A 22907-nucleotide genomic window follows, 5' to 3' on the forward strand; every position below is an offset into this window, starting at 1 on the left:
CAACGATAAACAGCTGCCTCTGATTGAGAACCAATCTAGGCAACCATAGATATATAAACACCTAGACTGGAGAAACCCCATAAACATACAAAAACCCTAGACAGGGTAAAACACATATCACCCTTGTCACACCCTGACCTAACCAAAATAATAAAGAAAACAAAGATAACTAAGGTCAGGGCGTGACACTGGGATATGAATTCTCCTTTCAGCAGGACCATAACCTAAAACACAGACAAATATAGACTGGGCTTACTTACCAAGAAATCAGTGCATGTTCCTGAGTAGCTGAGTTCTATGGTGAGACATGAAAATGGTTGTCTAGCAATGATCAACAATGAATTTGACAGTTCTTGAAGAATTTTGGGCCAATGTTGCACAATCCATGTGTGGAAAGCTCTTAGATACAGTACTTACCCAGCAAGACTCATAGCTGTAATCGCCACCAAAAGTGGTTCTACAAAGTATTTACTCAGAGGTGTGAATACTTATGTAAATGAGGTATTTCTGTATTTCTAAAAACATGTTTTCACTTTGTCATTAAGGGATATTGTGTAGATGGGTGAGAATAAATAAACGATTTCATCCATTTTGAATTCAGGCTGTAACACAACAAAATGTGGAATAAGTCAAGGGGTGTGAATACTTTCTCGTGCTGAATGAGGTGAAGAACCTCACAAACCACTACAAGAAAGAGGATACTCAATCCACAATTCAATAAGATCAAGAGCATGAACAGGAAGTGCATAATCAAAGAGACGATAAATGATAATTTAATCCCAAATATTGGGTATAGGATAAACACATATTCACCAGTCACCATAATAAGATTTGCTTGTTTACTTGAATATAGATGATAGTGTATCCTTATAACTGTATTTTGGGGGATAGACCTAACTTTAATTCCATCAATCATTTTAATTAATACTTTAATAGCAGAATATAATTATAACCATTTAAACCAAACTCCTTTACAAATTACTATCCATGGAGTGTATAAGCCAAGTGAAAAATATACCTAAAATTAAGCCCACAGTTTTTCATGGAAGTTATTGAGATGCTGTAGCTATGGGAGATATAGAACTCTGTATAGAACTCTGTGAGTTCTGGTTGGTTCACACCTGCTGAAGATACTCAAACAGATAACACCTGTGGTCTTCTTTTTTTAACACTTCTGTGTGTCTAGTTAGGGATGACACGTGTTACTTTTAACACAATCACTGTGTTGGCACACACATGATTTGTGCAAATTTAACAACACACTGATTATGTTAAAACTGACAGAACGTGTCGTCCCTAACTAGACATGTTTTTCACACATATTGTGTTGTATTCCACTAAAATTCTGTAAATGATTGGGGAAGACACTTTTTAATACAGCACTCCACATACATCTTACATGAAACAAATGATGTACACGCAAAATATCCTTCTTGAAAGATTTTAGATGTGTCCGTTAGATATGCAGACCAGGGAAACCAACTCAGACAATACACAAATCATGTTGTGCCAACACAATGATTGTGTTAGAAATAACACAACATGTGTCGTCCCCAACAAGACACACGATGTGTTAAAAAAAGAACTGTTCAAAGAGTGTACACTAACCTGATTTAAAGACTTGACCATTAGTGAGAGGAGATGAGGAAAACAAAGTCAACGTGACATTTACTTAGTGCGTGATGTCGGTGGCCCAGTTCCATATTAATACAATTATATGCTAATTCTTGTTTGGAGGCCAACTAATTAATAATCACATTTAAGTAATAAGTAGGTATGTATGGTGCTCAAACATATTTTCTGTGTTGGATTTGGGGAGTTAGGGTATTACTACACTCCAAAAAAAAAAATGCTGTGTTAAATACAACCCCTTTACCCAACCCTGCATACAGCACCGGCCACCACAACACAACATTGGTTATTAAAAGGCTGATGATATTGTTTGATATTTGGAACGTATTCATCACTATTAGCTATCTACCACCTATTACCATCTATCTACCAAGTCATTTACAGTCAACAATCTTGATAAGTTGTACATTAACAAACCAGAATGTGGCTCAATGACACTATGGCCAAAGAGGATTGTTAAGGAACCTGTACTATCAGGAGGTACATTGATTGATTCATTCAGATGAGTGGACTCTCCATTTAAGAACAAGTCAAAGGAGTGGGTAGCTACACGGATCACAATAAATAAAAAGATGCATTAATGCAATCAAAACATCATTATTCATTAGCGAGCAAGCACCACTAAAATAATGAATGTTGTTCTATGGTCTATAATGATGATAATTAGCACTCATTACGGCACAAAAGGTTTAAGCATGGAACTAGTGTATTATTATGATGATTATGTAAATTACCACGGAATAAAATCCCTCAGAGCGTGGCAATTACTTAGCCTACTTACTTTATTCCCGAACATATTGTCATCTGCATATGATGTTACAGTATTAACCCCTGATTCACCTCACAGATGCATCGACGATATGAGTGGAGGAGTTAGCGATAATGCTAACAATGCTACTAGATACCCTGTAGCCACAATACAGCATCTCCCTCAATATGCATGAAGTGTTTTCAGCCATGTGACATATTTTAACCCCTTGTCCTCCTCAAAGATGCTACTAGCTACCTGTAGTAACTGCTACACTAATTTCCGCCAATAGTATGCCTAAACACTAATACAATAGGCCACTGGGGGAAAATAACAGAATTCAGAGAACAATCAGGAATACAGTTTATAAAGAACGTCGTGTGACAATCCTCAGTTCAAGCATTTTGCATTATTCACATACTACGCTGATAGAAAACATATTAGCGTGTCAAATATTAACACCTACTCCACAGAGACATCTCCAATTCAGGCATAATAAAGGCTTTTTAGCAGCACATTTAAAACTCAAGTTGAGAGCCAAGCTGATTGACTCTAAGTAATCTCTGCTGAGAGTAGTATTTTCAGGAACAGGCATTGATGATGATAACCCTTTATATCTAACGTTTTACTTATTTACATCTGTTAACATACAAGTAGACTTCCTCACTTCCATCTAAGCTTAGTGTTCTGATCGTGTCTATGATACTCCAGAGACCAATCTGCTATGCAGTCTCTTTGTTAGCTATACCACAGTAATCACGAGGAACAATAATTGCCAAAAACCTAAATTCCTCCTCCTCCTCATATTGCCAAAGCAAGTGAGGTAGATAATATACAAAAGTGAAATGAACAGTAAAAATTAACAGTAAACATTCCACTTACAGTAGTTCCAAAAGAATAAAGACATTACAAATTACAGTAGTATGTATATAGACAGTGTTGTAACGATGTACAAATGGTTAAAGTACAAAAGGGAAAATAAATAAGCATAAATATGGGTTGTATTTACAATGGTGTTTGTTCTTCACTGGTTGACCTTTTCTTGTGGCAACAGGTGACAAATCTTGTTGCTGTGATGGCACACTGTGGTACTTCAAAATTGGGTTTGTTTTCGAATTCTTTGTGGATCAAATCAATTCAAATGTATTTATATAGCCCTTCGTACATCAGCTGATATCTCAAAGTGCTGTACAGAAACCCAGCCTAAAACACCAAACAGCAAGCAATGCAGGTGTAGAAGCACGGTGGCTAGGAAAAACTCCCTAGAAAGGCCAAAACCTAGGAAGAAACCTAGTGAGGAACCAGGCTATGAGGGGTGGCAAGTCCTCTTCTGGCTGTGCCGGGTGGAGATTATAACAGAACATGGCCAAGATGTTCAAATGTTCATAAATGACCAGCATGGTCAAATAATAATAATCACAGGCAGAACAGTTGAAACTGGAGCAGCAGCACGGCCAGGTGAACTGGGGACAGCAAGGAGTCATCATGCCAGGTAGTCCTGAGGCATGGTCCTAGGGCTCAGGTCCTCCGAGAGAGAGAAAGAAAGATTTGTTTTCTCATGATTTGGTTGGGTTTAATTGTGTTGCTATTCTGGGGCTCTGTGGGGTGTGTTTGTGAACAGAGCCCCAGGACCAGCGTGCTTAGGGCACTCTTCCCCAGGTTTACCTCTCTGTAGGTGATGGATTTGTTATGGAAGGTTTGGGAATCGCTTCCTTTTAGGTGGTTGTAGAATTTAACGGCTCTTTTCTGGATTTTGATCATTAGCGGGTATCGGCCTCTCTCTCTCTATATCAGCTCAGAATACAGGATGAGATGTGTTAGTGTGAGCACTGCAGCTATTGTCCTGCCAGTTGACCCGCAGGTCAGAGCGAGCAAACTACGGGATTGTTTCATAGTCTAAACCAATCAATATTCACGCTGAGCAAGTATTGGTTGGCGGGAAGAAAACACCCCTGTTCGCTCAGAGGGGACTTTTCATCCAATAAATAAATACATTACTGGACAACATGGTCAATAAAGAAGGAAGGGGAGAGAGGGAGAAGGGAGGAAAGGGAGAACAGAGGAGAGGGAGAGAGGGTTGGAATAGTGAGTCAGCACCTTGGACTACATACAATTAGTGTTCCATTCCACTGTCCAACCCTACTTCTAGGAAATGCATTACTACACCTGCCAGAGAAAACATCCTTGCCTTCCTCTACATAAGCTGTGAATGCAAACCGAGGTGAATGCAGAGCCGAGGCGATGTTGTCTGAATAGAGGCATTGTGTGTGGCCCTTATCTTAACGGAGTATTTCACCGCTACTGCATTGTCAGAAAGCTCTTGAGGAAATAAAGAAAACCAGCCTCCTCAGTATTTAAATATATATATATATATATATATATATATATATATATATATATATATATATATATATATATATATATATATATATATATATATATATATATATATATATATATGTAACCCATTAAGAATTGACTTCTGTATGCAAAGCTTGTGCAAGGAAGTCCATTACACAGAGCTGAAAGACTAACGAGACAGGGGCATATCAGATTCAGCCGTTGGAAGCATATTCAGAAACAACTATTTTCCATACACAAATTTCTCGTAATTAAAACAATAGAGTTCCCTATCTCTTCTCTTACCCACCATCGTTTTCTCGCTCGCTCAAGCCCTTTTCCTCCTTCCCCCTTCCAGTCACTCTATTGCTATCAATTCCTCCCTCTCTCAGCCCCCCTCTCCACTCTCTCTTTCCCTCCCTCCCTCCTGTTTGGCTGTGGGGCTCTTTTAACATTCTGATGAGAGACATCCATTAAATGTCATCCATCTAGACAGAGGACCACTGGCCCTGTAGTGCACACAGAGGAGTAGAGTAGAGTAGAGTAGAGAGAGAGAGAGAGAGAGAGACTAGGAATAAATACAAAATTGAGAGAGAGAGATTAGGTTAGAGGAAAAAAGGAGTTTTCCCCAAAACAGATGTTAATGTAAAACGTTTCAACCCAGAAAGGTTCCATACTGAACTCTTCCCTCCCCATACTGGTGTTGGTCACATGGTATAAAATAATGGTTTGGAGTCTACGATGACGCAAACAGCTCTTTAGAAAGAACAGCAGGACTTTATCAACAATATGCCTGGTATCGATCCTATTCTCACTGCATTGATATTTCAACGGGTGACATTTGTAACCAATCTTGTATTTTCCATGTCTTGTTTACCAACTCATAAATAGAAAGTCTACCATTCTGGACAGAAGGTAGAGATGTAATGGAGAGACTCTGACCTTTGGGTAAGCGACTTGGTATCTAAGGTGCAGCACTGTGGAAATGGACGAACACACATTACTGTGACCAGAGTGAGAGGTAAGAGTGTGAGATGGCCTCTGTCTCTAGTATTGTCACACTCCACTCTGACATCATTCCATTTAGTAGCATGAACTGCATTTACATTTGCTTATGTGGGAGTGTGCTTGTGTCTGTTTGTGTGTGCATGTGTATGTGTATGCGTGAATTTGTGCGTGTGTACACATACATGTGTGCACTCTGCATGACTATGTGCAGTAGTGGCAAAAGTACCCAATTGGCATACTTAAGTATAAGTAAAGATACCTTCATCAAAAATGACTCAAGTTAAAAGTAAAAGTCCCCCAGTAAAATAAAACTTGAGTTAAAGTCGAAAAATATCTGGTTTAAAAAATACTTACTGTAAGTATTAAAATAAATAGTATATGCTAAAATGTACTTAAAATATCAAAAGTTAAAGTACATTTTATAAATCATTTATAACTTCTTAGGGATAGGGGGCAGTATTTTCACGTCCGGATGAAAAGCGTGCCCAAAGTAAACTGCCTGCTACTCATGCCCAGAAGCTAAGATATGCATATAATTATGCAGTAGATCTGGATAGAACACTCTAAAGTTTCTAAAACTGTTAAAATAATATTTATGAGTATAACAGAACTGATTTGGCAGGCAAAACCCCAAGGACAAACCATCCAGGGGGGGAAAAAAATTGAGGTCATAGTATTTCCCGATGGTTTCTATGGGAAGACCTATTTAATAGGAACCTGGTTGCAGTTCCTATGGATTCCACTAGATGTCAACAGTCTTTAGAAATTGGTTGATGTTTTTCTTTTGAGAAATAAAGAAGTATGGCTGTTCTTTGTAAGTGTCACTCTGAAAGTCTCTAGTATTTTGGTGCGCGTGAACTGGAACGCGCTCCACGTTGTTTTTATCCGGTATTGGAAGCAGTTTATCCCGTCTTAAATTTTATAGATTATTTACGTTTTAGGATATCCAAACTAAGGTGAGGAACGTTGTTTGAAATGTTTGGACCAAGTTTACACGTAACTTATTAGATCATTTGTAGTCATGTTGGGCGAGTTGGAACCGGTGTATTTCTGAATCAAACGCGCCAAATAAATTGACATTTTGGGGATATAAAGAAGGACATTATCGAGCAAAAGGACCATTTGTGATGTTTCTGGGACATTTTGGAGTGCCAATAGAAGAAGATTGTCAAAGGTAAGGCATGTAATTATATCGTCATTTCTGACTTTTGTGTCGTCAGGTTGAAAATGATTTTCATGTGTTTGTTTTGCGGGGTGCTGTCCTCAGATAATCACATGGTCTGCTTTCGCCGTAAAGCCTTTTTGAAATCTGACACTGGATTAACAAGAAGTTAAGCTTTATTTTGATGTATTACACTTATATTTTCGTGAATCTTGAATAATGATATTTCTGTAGTTTGAATTTGGCGCTCTGCAATTTCACTGGATGTTGTCAAATCGATCCTGCTAAAGGGATTAGCGAGCGAAGGGATCACTAACAGGTTAACATTTATATTAAGCAAATCAAATGGTACTTTACACTCTTAGAAAAAAAGGTGCCACCTAGAACTGAAAGGGTTCTTTGGCTGTCCCCATAGAATAACCCTTTGAAGAACCCCTTTTGGTTCCAGGTAGTATCCTTTTGGGTTCCACGTAGAACCCTTTCCACCGAGGAACCCAAAAGAGTTCTATCTGGAACCAAAAAAGGTTCTTCCTGGAACCAAAAACTTTTCTCCTATTGGGAAAACTGCAGAACCCTTTTGGTATAATTTTTTCTAGGTGTATATTAAGAAAACCAGATTGCACAATTGAATAGTTTTTTAAATTAATTTACGGATAGCCAGGGGAACACTCCAACACTCAGACATCAAATACAAATAAAGCATTTGTGTTAGTGAGTCCGCTAGATCAGAGGCAGTTGGGATGACCGCGTATTTTCTTGATACTGTGTTAATTGGACCATGTTCCTTTCTTGCTAAACATTCGAAATGTAACAAAAACTTTTGGGTGTCAGGGAAAATGTATGGGAGTAAAAAGTATATATGTTCTTTAGGAATATAGTGGAGTAAAAGTAAAAGTATTCAAAAATGTAAATAGTAAACTCCATGTACCCCAAAAAATACAATCTACAAAATGCACTGATGTATAGTATTTCAAAGTATTTTTACTTATTTACTTTACAAAACCTCGCTTTTTACTCACAAAACTGTGTTTACTCTCTAAAATCCTTTCAGTGTCAGACAGATAGCTGACAGACCTCTTAGTGTCACTCCCAAAAAAGTTAACAGTTAAAAGTTAACAGTTAAAGTTAACAGTGAACCTATTTTTGTGGGATACACAAGGCAATTCTAGGTCTATCCCCAATTCAATGGAATTACAACCCTCTGCATGCACAGTGCATTCTTCCAACACATGTACAGCTTATTCTCAAGATCTTGCACACTAATGAGATGCTATTGAGCCCACACTACTACACTGTCTAAGCCAAGGACTACATGCTTTCTGGTAAGTTTTGATTACAATACTGGGTGGGGTGAATATTTTTATATGACGTACAAAGTGTGTTTAAATCATTTCTAACTTGTTAACAACTTCTGTTAGTTAGTTTTAGCTACCATGTGGGTTTTAGCTTGCTTGAGCCTGCTAACTGAGGAGTGTTTCCATACATGTTTCACTTTAAAACATTTGTCTTACAAAGAAGCTGTTTAATCTAACTGCTTAACTATTTATCTGTATATGGAATAGTAGTTGCTTTTCCCCCCATTTTTTTCTAATCTTTACAGGAAAATACCACTGGCACTATGTGATGTGTGGAGACATTTTCCTGCAGCTAATTTATTTTACCTTTATTTAACTAGGCTAGTCAATTAAGAACAAATTCTTATTTTCAATGACAGCCTAGAAACAGTGGGTTAACTGCGTGTTCAGGGGCAGAATCAACAGATTTGTACCTTGTCAGCTCTGTGATTTGAACTTGCAACTATTGCGGTTACTAGTCCGACACTAACCACTAGACTACCCTGCCACCCCAAAATGTAGAAGGAAAAGCTATGTACATTTGCAAATACTGTGCCAAATCATGTGAAAAATGCAACAAAGATGCAGAATCATCTGGCAAAGTGAATTAAGTTCCCTCAGTACTCACAACCTCTGAAAAAAGTCCCTCTATTTCTATTCGAGGTGAAAATGATGAATCAGACACATTATCAATAGCAACAGCTCAATGGTCCTCCTGGAATCAGAAGTTTTTTTTTGACTCAATGGAGGAACGTAGTCAAAGAAATGCTGATGAATGTCTTGCTCGAGCTGTGTATGCAACTGGTTCACCTCTGATGCTTACAGGCAATGTGTATTGAAAGAGATTTCTGAATGTTTTTCACCCAGCATACACCCCTCCAACCAGATATGCTTGATCTACTCATTTGCTGGATGCAGAGTTCAACAGAGTTCAAGTGAAGGTCAAGAAAATCATAGAGAAAGCAGACTGTATTTCAATCATCTCTGATAGGTTGTTGAATGTTTGTGGGCAAGGAATTACAAACTACATAATCTCCACCCCTCAACCAGTATTCTACAAGAGCACAGACACAAGAGACAGACACCCCGGTCTCTACATTGCAGATGAGCTGAAGGCAGTCATCAATGACCTTGGACCACAGAAGGTATTTGCACTGGTGACAGAAAATGCTGTGAACATGAAGGCTGCTTGGTTTAAAGTGGAGGAGTCCTACCCTCATGTCACACCCATTGGCTGTGCTGCTCATGCATTGAATCTGCTCCTCAAGGACATCATGGCACTGAAAACAATGGATAGACTTTACAAAAGAGTCAAGGAAATGGTTAGGCATTTGAAGGGTCATCAAGTTATAGCAGCAATCTACCTCACCAAGCAAAGTCAGAAGAATAAGAGCAGCACATTGAAGCTGCAGCACACCCGTTGGGGTGGTGTTGCCATCCTGTTTGACAGTCTCCTGGAGGGGGAGGAGTCTCCCCAAGAACTTGTCATTTCACAGTCTGCCAATATGGACAGCCCCATCAAGAGGATCCTCCTGGATGATGTATTTTGGGAGAGAGTGGTAAGCAGTCTGAAACTCCTAAAACATATAGCGGTAGCCATTGCACTGATTGAGGGAGAGAATGTCATCCTGTCTGATGTTCAGACATGTAAGAGAAGAAATCCGTACTGCCCTGCACACTTCACTGTCGCTCCAAGCAGAGGAAGCTGCAGTTCTGAAATACATCAAAATGCTTGAAGACTTTTGTCTGAAGTCCATACACGCTGCAGCGTACATGTTGGACCCCAAGTAGGCTGGCAAGAGCATCCTGTCTGGTGCAGAGATCAACAAGGCCTATGGTGTAATCACTATCATGTCTCGCCACCTTGGCCTGGATGACAGTAAGGTTCTTGGCAGTCTGGCGAAGTATACTTACAAGCAAGGGCTTTGGGATGGAGATGCAATATGGCAGTCGTGCCAACATATCTCTTCAGCCACTTGGAAAAAGGGACTTTGTGGATCTGAGGCTCTTTCCCCTGTTGCCTCCATCATCCTCCAAATCCCACCAACATCAGCCACCTCAGAGCGCTACTGGTCGTTGTTTGGGAGCACACACACCAAAGCCCGCAACAGGCTGACCAATACAAGGGTTGAGACTTTTTGAGCCTGAGCCATCCGCAACAAGGTTGGAAAGTGAGAGTGAAGATGAGGCATCAGAGTCTGATGTTCAAGAGGTGGACATTGAGGAGGTCCAGGGAGAAGACATTGAAGCCTGAGAGGAAGACAACCAAAGCTCTGATTTCTAGACTATCATTTTACATACAGTGGCTGACTAAAACTATTTAGTCAGCCACCAATTGTGCAAGTTCTCCCACTTAAAAAGATGAGAGATGCCTGTAATTTTCATCATAGGTACACTTCAGCTATGACAGACAAAATGAGAAAACAAATCCAGAAAATCACATTGTAGGATTTTTTATGAATTTATTTGCAAATTATGGTGGAAAATAAGTATTTGGTCACCTACAAACAAGCAAGATTTCTGGCTCTCACAGACCTGTAACTTCTTCTTTAAGAGGCTCCTTTGTCCTCCACTCGTTACCTGTATTAATGGCATCTGTTTGAACTTGTTATCAGTATTAAAGACACCTGTCCACAACCTCAAACAGTCACACTCCAAACTCCACTATGGCCAAGACCAAAGAGCTGTCAAAGGACACCAGAAACAAAATTGTAGACCTGCACCAAGCTGGGAAGACTGAATCTGCAATAGATAAGCAGCTTGGTTTGAAGAAATCAACTGTGGGAGCAATTATTAGGAAATGGAACACATACAAGACCACTGATAATCTCCCTCGATCTGGGGCTCCACGCAAGATCTCACACCGTGGGGTCAAAATGATCACAAGAACGGTGAGCAAAAATCCCAGAACCACACGTGTGAATGACCTGCAGAGAGCTGGGACCAAAGTAACAAAGCCTACCATCAGTAACACACTACGCCGCCAGGGACTCAAATCCTGGAGTGCCAGACGTGTCCCCCTGCTTAAGCCAGTACATGTCCAGGCCCGTCTGAAGTTTGCTAGAGAGCATTTGGATGATCCAGAAGAAGATTCGGAGAATGTCATATGGTCAGATGAGAATGCTGAGTTGCATCCAAAGAACACCATACCTACTGTGGAGCATGGGGGTGGAAACATCATGCTTTGGGGCTGTTTTTCTGCAAAGGGACCAGGACGACTGATCCGTGTAAAGGAAAGAATGAATGGGGCCATGTATCGTGAGATTTTGAGTGAAAACCTCCTTCCATCAGCAAGGACATTGAAGATGAAACATGGCTGAGTCTTTCAGCATGACAATGATCTCAAACACACCGCCCGGGCAACGAAGGAGTGGCTTCGTAAGAAGCTTTTCAAGATCCTGGAGTGGCCTAGCCAGTCTCCAGATCTCAACCCCATAGAAAATCTTTTGAGGGAGTTGAAAGTCCGTGTTGCCCAGCAACAGCCCCAAAACATCACTGCTCTAGAGGAGATCTGCATGGAGGAATGGGCCAAAATACCAGCAACAGTGTGTGAAAACCTTGTGAAGACTTACAGAAAACGTTTGACCTCTGTCATTGCCAACAAAGGGTATATAACAAAGTATTGAGATAAACTTTTGTTATTGACCAAATACTTATTTTCCACCATAATTTGCAAATAAATTCATAAAAAAATCCTACAATGTTATTTTCTTTCTCATTTTGTCTGTCATAGTTGAAGTGTACCTATGATGAAAATTACAGACCTCTCATCTTTTTAAGTTTGAGAACTTGCACAATTGGTGGCTGACTAAACACTTTTTTTGCCCCACTGTATGTATGTTGAAAATGTTTTTGGGAGATGCGATGGATCATTGGGGATCATTCAATATTCCCTTTCTTTTGTTGTTCAGTGAAATCATGCCATATGAAGAGTCAACTCATTAAATTAAAGTTCAATTTGTGACTAAATGGTTGTTTTTTATTTCTATTGGAAGGATTTAATAATTTGCAATTATGTCTACTTATGATAAGGTAAAAGGTTTGTGTTTCGGTCTCCATATGATATGTTAAACATATCCAATGCAAAAAAACAGTTACATTCAAATGGTATTATTATTAATTTGCATATATTTCCATATATTCCCGCTAATTCCCACAGAAAGTTTCCACCTCTAAATATTCCCCAAACTGTGCAACCCTATTCATAATACCACTCTTCACTCAGTAGGGAATAACAAACACAGAAACCCTCTTCACCCTTTGAACCAGTCAAGTGTTTCTCCATACCTACTGTACGTTACTATATGGAGACTGAGCTCTGTAATATACCAACCTCAACCTGTGAGCATTGGCATCAGTGAGAGCTTTCAAAAGGAGGGATAACAGAACATAGAATAATCTTCACCCTTTAAACCACTACATTATGTGACTGTGTCTGCCTGCAGTTAAAAGGCAGAGAAAGAGAGAAGGAGAGAAAAAAGGGTGAGTGAGGCAAACACATAGCTGACACTTCCACTTTCTCCTTATAGGTTGATGGCTGCCTGCCTAATTGCCTGCCTGCCTGTGGCTCAAGGTGTAGGGGATGGGAAGAAGAGGAAGAAGAGGGGGGAGGGGGGGGTGTGTGTGGGGGAGGGGGGTAAGGGCGAGCCAGGATGGAAAGGAGAGGCAGCAAGCTGCGTTGTAACCATCGTCGGTGTGGTGCTCCCCCCTCGCTCATACAGCGTTTCCATGGCAACGGCAGCCCATTAGTCAGTGGGCGCACGCAGGGAGGCAGGGAGCACCCCCGGGGACCTGCAGGCGGCTCCGCTCTCTCCCTCCACTGGCTCTCCACCCGCCTTGTTTCCCACTTTATTCATTAATTTTACTCACTAAAATCACACTCCGAAGGTATCAACCAGTTAAGCTTTTATCCCCCCCTATCCGTACCTCCCTTCACACTCTCTTTATGAATATTTTATATTAGTGCTCAGGAATGTACAATATACAGTACACTACAGGATACTCGCTGGTTGAAAAGTGTAGTGCACCACATGTGACTAGGACCCATAGGGCTCTGCTTAAAAGTAGTTCACTATAAGGAATAGGGTGCCATTTGGGATGCAATCTCTGTGTTTTCTGATATAATATTCTCTCCTTTTCTTTTGCCTCTCACGTCTGGGTGGCAAGGTAGTGTTCATATTAAAGGTGTAAGAGAATGGGAGGCAGGCAGGGGAATAATTACTGGTGTGAAGAGAGAGGAGGAACAGCCAGAATGTGACTGGAGACTCCTTAACACATCCAGCCAGCTGAACACACACACACAAATGTGCACACACTCAAGCACTTGCACACATACACACACAATCGGCCATTCACATTTTGACTGGCCGCATTACAGCATTCTACAGCCAAATCCTCTTGTCACGCCATAAACTAAATAACTTCATTATCTAGGCCAGAGTAGATATTTTTCTTGTTTACATATAGATGTTACAAATTAACTTAATGGAGAGCTGTACGAAAACATATATAGATATAGTTTGTTTAATCTTTAAGGGGTTGTCAACATGTGCCCTGGAACAATGTTAAAGATTGTCCCCTTAAGTGTTGGGTCAGATCCTCGCATAATCAGATGTGAGCAGATTGATAATATGACAGAGCATGGTGGCTCTAATCATAAGTCAGTGGTGTTCAGCTATCTAATGCAGCTCAGCTACATCAGAGACCCTCCAGACATCTTCATTTTAATAAAGTGGAGCATGAAAATAAGCCTTTACAATGCTGCCTGAATGCTAAATACAGCCTCCTCTGTTCTTCCTCGTCTCCGACTTTAATCAACTTCCTCCTCTTATCTCCACCAAGCATCCTCCCCTCTTCCCTTTTATAACAGAGAAATCTGTAAACCGTCTTCTTTTCAACTCTCTCTCCCTCTCCTCTCTCTCGGCTCTCGCCCTCTCTCTCGTTCTTGCTTCCCTCCACCAGCTCCCTCTTACCTTCTCTCTCGTCCTTTTCACTTCTCTTCCCCTTTCTCTCTCTTTCCATTGCACTCTCATTCCCTCTCCCCTTCTCTCATCCTCCCTCGCTGGCTTTGCTTCTCCACAGGATTGACAGTTTTGTCAAAGTTTTGCCCTGAAACCCAGCTTGTGTTTTCTCCTGTACTTCAAACACTCCTGAGTCTAATCCAGCCCCCAAAACTTCTGTAATCTCTCTGCACACTCTCCTCTTCTTCCTCGCCACCATTTTAGACTTCATGGAAAAGTTGGTTGGTTTAGGAAAGAGTTACTTCGAATAATGTGTCGTGTTGTCCATGTTTGCTGTGTTCTAGTGTACTATGGAATAGATTGCTTTCCTTTTCATTGGTACTTTGCCCACTGATATTTAAGGTTAGAACTACCTTTCTAGGCGTTCTGATGCTTCTAGCTTGGAGTAAAACATTTTGATAGCATATCTACAGAATTTAATTTTTTTATGTGTATAGTATTGCTTACTAGATGTTGTCCAATCAATTTGGTAACCAATCGCTTTTCTAATTAGGGTTGATTTGAAAAAGCTGTTCAAAAGAAGACATTGTATTATCATTTCTTTGTACTCCCTGATGAAGGCCATGCAGGGGAAACGCGTCAGATTTTTTTCTTGGTTTCTATTGAACACGCCATACAAATAAAGGCATTTTAATTAGTCCTCCTTGGTCCTCCTTTTTGTGCCATGTTGTGTTGGGTTTCTGCAACATAAAGTAAATGTCTTTGTTTTCGGTGTCAGATTTTAACGGCAAGCTCTTTTTGAATCTCTTCCAGGGAAAAAAAGTCAAAAATAACTATTCCCATTACTTAAAGTCTTGAAGAGCTATAGCTTCTGCCACAGTATTCACACAAGTCTTTATGCTGCATGGGTCGAGTCCACAGAAGAAACCGCATGGTGCTCTTGAACCGCGTCCGTGAGAGCCATTTTCCTGGAGCGCAACACGTTGCCTAGAAACCGCAGAGTAAAAAGCCACTTTGTCACTCCACGGTCACTCCAGAATGCACCCACAGCTCTCTGCTACTCTCTTCAAGGTTGTTCCAGCATTCACACAACACTGTCGACAGGGGGAGGCTGCGGAGGCAAGAGGCCAGCTTCATTGAAGCTAAGTACCATAATGAACTTCAGAATTAACTTCGGAGCAGAAGAGAGCAGGCATTGAGTAGTAATGCGGGCTACTGACTCCACAGCTTAGAGAAGGCATTGGATTGTGATGCTGGCTACAGTATTGAGTTGTTTCTGCAGAGCTCAGAAAAGCTGTATAGGACATGATTAATCTAACAGGGATAGTCACCGCTACTCTGTCAACAACACTTTAATGAGATCTGAGGTGAAGAAAGAAAGGAATGAATGAATGGATGGATGGAGGATGTTGTTGACCATGTTTTCAGTCATGGCTGTATACGATGATTCAGGCCACAATGACATGTTCTGGTCAGAGGTATACTAAGACTGGAATAGATACTAATAACTTGGCTATTCAGTCTTTCCTAGTAAAACGCCTGTACATATTCCATATTCCATGACTTTACAACAGGCAGCACAATTCTGATTTGTTTCACTCTTTGGTCTTTTGACCAATCAGATAAGCTTTGAAAAATATCTGATGTGAAAAGATCTGACATGATTGGTAAAAGACAAATTAGTGGAAAAAAAGATCAGATTTGGACTGCTGTATTCTATTGTGATCTACTGTATAATCTACTGTATTCTACTATGCCTTCCAGGATATAGGCTGTAAGTATTCCATAGTTCATTCTATATTCTACAGTTCTTTACAGGGTTAAGGCCTATACATATTCGATAGTCCATACAGTATATGGGTACCCCATGGTCACTAGCCCACAGGAACCCATGGTAATGGTCTCCAATCAAACACACTGTATCATCTTGACTATATGAGTTACTTTGCTCTGTATACCGAAACAGTGAATACACACAGGGCTCTTATTTTACAACAGTGGTGAGCTGGCTGCACACAGCCTGCATCCCAAATGGCACCCTATTCCCTATATAGTGCACCCTATGGGCCCTGGTCAAAAGTAGTGCACCATGGGGAATAGAGTGCCATTTGAGAAGCGCCCTACTCCTCACACCGTGTCATAAAAAACGGAACATGGATCAATGTCTACATGATACATTATTCAACGCGGTACAGAGAAACATCACTTAGCAGCTGAGCTGCCTGAGCTATTTATTTGACACCTATTGCCGAGGCTGCTCACACTCTGTTGTTTGCTGCCGAGGTGCAAAGGTTATTTGTTCAAATGTTCCATGTTGTATAGCGGTTGCTGCTCTCTATGGGACTCAGGGATTTGGAATTGTTCACTTGCGCTCACAGGCGGAGGTTTGCTATTGAGAGGAAACGTTGGAGGGTAAATCCGGAGAGGGAAAGGTGGAACACTCGTTAAAGTGCAAATAAATTAGGGATGGAGATGAGGGGGCGGGGAGGAAGGGCACTAAATACAGTAGAGTGAAGGAGGAAGGTGGATTGGTATTTTGCTTCTCAAAAGGAGGAGCTCACCCAGAGGGGGTTTCTGTGCCTCTGTCAGAGAAAGAAGAAAGAGCAATCACTCAGAAGATGGAAGAGAGGGTGAGAGAAAGGGAAAGAAGTAAAGAGAGGGAAGAGGGAGAGAAAGAGAGAGAAAGAGAGGGAGAGAGAGAAAGAGGGGTGCGGAGAGGTAGAGACCGTTGTCTCTTTCCCAGAGGGACTCCCCTGAAGGGCTCCGTTTAAAAGAAAAGGTGGAGAAGAGAAAGAAAGGAGGGAAGACGGAAGAAAGGAGGAAAGGAGAATGAGAATGAGAGTTCCACTGAATGGTGCTCTACCCCACCACTCATCAATGTCTCTCTCCTCTCCTCCTTTGCTTCTGGCAACAGGCATGTAATTGCTTCACTATTTTGTATATGGCAATAAAACAATACCAGGGCTGTTGGCAAGATGAAGAGCTGCCCTTAGCAGCCTGGCTAGAGGCTCATACTATTTCTCAACATGTGACATTTGTGTGTGCGTGTCTGTGCGCGTGTGTGGTGGATGAGTGAGTGCATGTGTGTACATGTGTGGAGAATGCTGCCATTTAACCCCTATTCATCAGTCTCTCTCCCCAGGGTATAAGAGGCTACATGTGGCTAGTTGTAATCCGCCTATTATCAAGTCATTATGGTCAGGCCGTCACTAGCGCTGCATAGGTCCTTCATCTCTGTCTGGTGACGTCATTTATACGAGACACCCCATCGCTCTGACACCCACGGGGAGGCACGAACCCACATACACTTTCACGTAAATGTGAGTAAACACGTGTGCGCACACAGAGAGCGAGAGCGAGACAAACACCTGCATGTTTATGCTAATGAGGATAGAATCATCTGCAATATGGTATAGGAGGCCAAATGGTAAGCAAATTAGCACTCCACAGACATCTCTGCTTGTGACAGACAGCTCTATGTGGATCATGCCAGGGTCAACTCAGAGATGGGTTATTTTGCTGAGACAGGAAGATTCCTCCACACCCAGCGCCTGTACGTCAAACGATCCATTAGAATCCCTACCTTGACAGTTAATGCAGAGGGAAAAGGGAAACGCGGCCTTGGCCCACAAAAATCACTGCTTTTAACATCCTCAACCATATTCCTTATGACGGATCGATGCCTTAGGACTACTGATCACTGCTACAGACCCCACAGCAGCCTCATAAAACAAAACCTGCAGCTTCAGTTTTTTGCCAGCCTCAGGTATTTAGTGTCCCTACATTCTTAGAACTAAAGGTGCCTGGAAGAATCTTTTGGGTTGTTACACCACCAGAACCTTTCCAGTTGAAAAAGGTTCCTCAAAGAACCACTTTCAAAAGTCTTACCAGACTTCAGACAGGTTTTTATTCAAAATAGACAGTAACAAACAAATACAATAACATGTTTTAGTTTAATACAACCAGCTAACAAACAAGAAATAGATTTATCAGTGGTGGGAAAAAGTATCCAATTGTCATAATTGAGCAAAATTGAAAGTCACCCAGTAACATGCTACTTCTGTAAAAGTACAAAAGTATTTGGTTTTAAATATATTGTAGCGACCCACACAGACAGCTGTGTTATGCTGTTAGTTGGTTGTGTTGTACTTACCAGTACACAGTGTTCGCGGAGTCCGAGGGAATGCCTGAAATGTTCTGATGCCGGGCATCCCGGTGGTTGGTGGAGTGGCGTGGGGGGGGGGGGGGGGGGGACAGCTAGAATGTTGGCGGCTGAAGCGGGCATGAGTGCTTCGTCGACTGTGCTTCCCGCAGATTCAGGTAGGCGGACCGAAGGGGTGACGTCAACGTCAAGGATTCTGGGGCTCAGGGTGTAAATAAACATGGCGGCGCCCAGTTCCCAATTGCGTCCGTATCTGTTAAGAGTCCAAAGTACAAAGAGCCCAAAGTAAGGCAGATTAGGAATCTTTTCATGCTCAGTTTGAACTGTTAGCTCATTTTGGAGGGTGGCATGAAACACACAGCGGCACGGAACACACTGATCCCAGGGTCTGCAGGGGTTGTGGCCAGCCAGGCCATCTGCGCTGTGATTGCCCCAGGTCCCCCAGATCTCAGGGAAACAGCTCGGGGTCCGCATAAACAGGGCAGTGCGGACCCCTCTCTTTCCCAACCACCACCATCTTCAGGAGAAGACCACCGACACAGACAAGTTAGCAAGGCTCCATGTCCCCCAGAAGCAGATGAGTGCAAGCAGATGGAGCCTGTTGTTGTGGTGGACCAGAACTATGATGGGGACTTTTGTCATGTCCCTATCGGAGGGGGTGCCCTGCTCTGCCCTGGTGGACACGGGGTCCAAATTGACCCTGGTGAGGCCGGAAATTGTGCCAGGTTGGACTCAGTTTGAGCCCACAACTGCAGCTCCGCACAGTCACAGGTGAGCTGGCACCCATGAAAATAATGACTGACAGTAGGGGGCAGGACTGTGCGTCATCCTGTGTGGGTGGCAGCTGTGCAGGACCCTCGTATCCTGGGGTTGGACTTTCTAAGGAGCACAGGCTGCCAGTTAGACCTAAATGGGGGCACACTGAGCTTTCAGGGAGGGCCGGCCCCCCCTAATGTCACATTCACACAACCCAAAAACTCCTTTACTCCAACAGTTAAAGTAGCAGAGACTCATGTCTGTGTGTGACTTTCCTCCAGCCCCTCTGTCACCTACTGCTGTATTACATTCCCCCAGCTACCTCCACGACACATCCCTCCATGAGCCCGGGCTGCACCCCCCACCCCCAGCCCAGACGGCATCATGGTACATGGCAACTCCTTCTAGTTAGCCCTGGGGGCGCTCCGGCGTGGGCTGGAGAGGGTGGCTGCCGCAGGCCTGAAGCTCCACCCCGAGAAGTGCCACTTCATGAGGAGAGAGCACCATGGAGGACAAGGTGGGGGCTGTCCGAGACTGGCCCACCCCCACAGACCAGCATCAGCTGAAGAGCTTCCTGGGCCTGGTCTCGTACTACAGGAGGTTTGTACGGGGCTTCTCAAGCGTGCTGCTCCCCTGAACCACCTGCTGCTGAAGGACAAGGCTTCACTTGGACAGTGGAGTATGAGGAGGCGTTCAACAACCTCAAACGCTTGCCCCCCCCCCTGACCTCACCTTGCCCTTTATCCTGGACACAGATGCGAGCCTTGTAGGCATGGGTGCCAATTTGGGGCCAGAGGGGGAGAGAGTGATGGCGTACTTCAGCAAAACATTCAACAAACATGAGCGCCGCTACTGTGTCACCCGGTGGGAGCTCCTCGCTGTAGTGGCTTCCATGTCCCGTCAGCCCTGTACTGCAGACGGTGCCGCCACTGTGAGCGGAGAGAGGTCCGTGAGAGAGAGCTGTGTGCAGAGGAGGGTGTCTGTGCCACAGTGTGTCGGACAAACGGGCCTGTCTGCTGTGAGCTGGAGACTGTCGACATGGCTGAATTGGGGCAGCAGCAGGGACGGGACACAGACCTACAGCCGGTGCTACAGTGGGTAGAGGTGCAGCCGAGGTCACTGTGGGAAGAGGTGGCAGCACTCTCACTCACAAAGGGTTGTGGTCAAACTCCAGACTGCGGCTGGCTGATGGCATGCTACAGCGGGCATGGAAGGAGTCAACTACGGGAAAGGAGAGGTGGCACTGTGTGAGGCTGTCCTCAAGAGCATTCATGGGGGGGGGGGGGTCCCTCCAGGTCGCTCTCATGCTCAGCTCCAAAAGTTCCCAGTTGTGGCTCCCATGGAGAGGGTGGGAGTGGATGTAGTTGGGCCGTTCCCCACCACAGACAGTGGTAACCGCTGGGTACTCACAGCCATAGACTATTTCACAAAATGGCCTGAGGCCTATGCTCTTCCTGGAGAGTATCCCCCCATGAGTGCTCGAGGACAGCCTCCCACAGTGCCTACCTTCATGGGAAAAGGCCTACCTTCATGGAAAAATCAAAAGAAATTAGCCAAAAATTGTAGACCTCAACAAGTCTGGTTCATCCTTGGGCGCAACCTGTCATACCGCTCCAAAACCGGCATAAAAAAACCCGCCAGACTACGGTTTGCAACTGCACATGGAGACAAATCTTACTTTAAGAAATTTCCTCTGGTCTGATGAAACAAAAATAGAACCGTTTGGCCATAATGACCATCGTTATGTTTGGAGGAAAAAGGGGGATGTTTGCAAACCGAAGAATACCATCCCAACCGCAAAGCACAGGGGAGGCAGCATCATGTTGTTGGGTGCTTCACAAAAATAGATGGCATCATGAGGAAAGATAATTATGTGGATATTTTGAAGCAACATCTCAAGACATCAGTTAAAGCTTGGTAACAAATGGGTCTTCCAAATGGACAATAACCGCAAGCATGCTTCCGAAGTTGTGGCAAAATGGCTTAAGGACCACAAAGTCAAGGTATTGGAGTGGCCATCAAAGCCCTGACCTCAATCCCATAGAACATTTGTGGGCAGAACTGAAAAAGCGTGTGAGCAAGGAGGCCAAAATTCACCCAACTTATTGTGAGAAGTTTGTGGAAGGTTCCCCGGAATGTTTGACTCAAGTTAAACCATTTAACGGCAATGCTGCCAAATACACTCAATTAGTATGTAAACTTCTGACCCACTGGGAATGTGATGAAATAAATAAAAGCTTAAATAAATAATTCTCTCTACTATTATTCTGACATTTCACATTCTTAAAATAAAGTGGTGATCCTAACTGACCTACCACAGGGAATTTCACTTGGGTTGAATGTCAGGAATTGTGAAAAACTGAGTTTAAGTATATTTGGCTAAGATGTATGTAAACTTCCGACTTCAACTGTATATGTCATGACTATCCTGTGAGGATCACAATGCATCAGATCAAGGCTTTATGATGGCCACTCCAATAATTTACTTTGTTGTCCTTAAGCCATTTTGCTACAACTTTGGAAGTTTGCTTGGGGTCATTGTCCATTTGGAAGAGCCATTTCCGACCAAGCTTTAACTTCCTGACTGATGTCTTGAGATGTTGCTTCAATATAACAACATATTTCTTTCCTCATGATGCCCTCTATTTTGTGAAGTGCACTTAGGCCCTCCTGCAGCAAAGCACCCCCACAACATGATCAAATCAAATTTTATTTGTCACATACACATAGTTAGCAGATGTTAATGCGAGTGTAGTGGAATGCTTGCGCTTCTAGTTCCGACCATGCAGTAATATCTAACAAGTAATCTAACCTAACAATTTCACAACAACTACCTTAAACACACAAGTGTAAAGGAATGAATTAGAATATGTACATACAAATATATGAATGAGTGATGCCCGAACGGCAAAGGCAAAATGCAGTAGATGTTATAGTGTACAGTATATACATATGAGATGAGTAATGTAGGGTATGTAAACATTATATAAAGTGGCATTGTTTAAAGTGGCTAGTGATAAATTTATTACGTCAATTTTTCCATTGTTAAAGTGACTAGAGTTGAGTCAGTATGTTGGCAGCAGCCACTCAATGTTAGTGATGGCTGTTTAACAGTCCGATGGCCTTGAGATAGAAGCTGTTTTTCAGTCTCTCGGTCCCTGCTTTGATGACCTCGCCTTCTGGATGGTAGCGGGGTGAACAGGCAGTGGCTCGGGTGGTTGTTGTCCTTGATGATCTTTTTGGCCTTCCTGTGACATCGGGTGGTGTAGGTGTCCTGGAGGGCAGGTAGTTTGCCCCCGGTGATGCACTGCGCACCCCCGTGCTTCACGGTTGGGATGGTGTTCTTTGGCTTGCAAGTCTCCCCCTTTTTCCTCCAAACATAACGATGGTTGTTATGGCCAAACAGTTCTATTTTTGTTTCATCAGACCAGAGGACATTTTTCCAAAAACTCTTTGTCCCCATGTGCAGTTGCAAACCATAGTCTGGCTTTTTTTAATGGCGGTTTTGGAGCAGTGGCTTCTTCCTTGCTGAGCGGCCTTTCATGTTATGTCGATACAGGACTAATTTTACTGTGGATATAGATACGTTTGTACTGGTTTCCTCCAGCATCTTCACAAGGTCCTTTGCTGTTGTTCTGGGATTGATTTGCACTTTTCGCACCAAAGTACGTTCATCTCTAGGAGACAGAACACGTCTCCTTCCTGAGCGGTATGATGGCTGCATGGTCCTACGGTGTTTATACTTGCATACTATTGTTTGTACAGATAAATGTGGTACCTTCAGGCATTTGGAAATTGCTCCCAA

At 42.7% G+C, this 22907-nt stretch overlaps 1 long non-coding RNA gene and 1 pseudogene across 2 annotated transcripts in view; both read left to right on the forward strand.

Annotated features, from left to right (window-relative positions):
• The window catches only part of LOC149973016 (uncharacterized), a 100540-nt gene that overhangs the window by 65034 nt on the left and 12599 nt on the right, over positions 1–22907 (forward strand). The window contains exon 3 of one of the 2 annotated variants that reach the window (XR_016490221.1): positions 12754–12841. The exons of the other annotated variant lie outside the window; for it this stretch is intronic. This is a non-coding gene — a long non-coding RNA (uncharacterized LOC149973016). Of the gene's footprint in view, positions 1–12753; positions 12842–22907 lie in introns of those variants that run through there. 2 annotated transcript variants of the gene reach the window in all.
• Positions 9403–10340, forward strand: LOC149973017 (uncharacterized; annotated as a pseudogene).

This window comes from Oncorhynchus mykiss, chromosome 21 (genome assembly GCF_057628025.1).
Source record: "Oncorhynchus mykiss isolate SJ-2025 chromosome 21, ASM5762802v1, whole genome shotgun sequence".
Classification (NCBI taxonomy): Eukaryota; Metazoa; Chordata; class Actinopteri; order Salmoniformes; family Salmonidae; genus Oncorhynchus; species Oncorhynchus mykiss.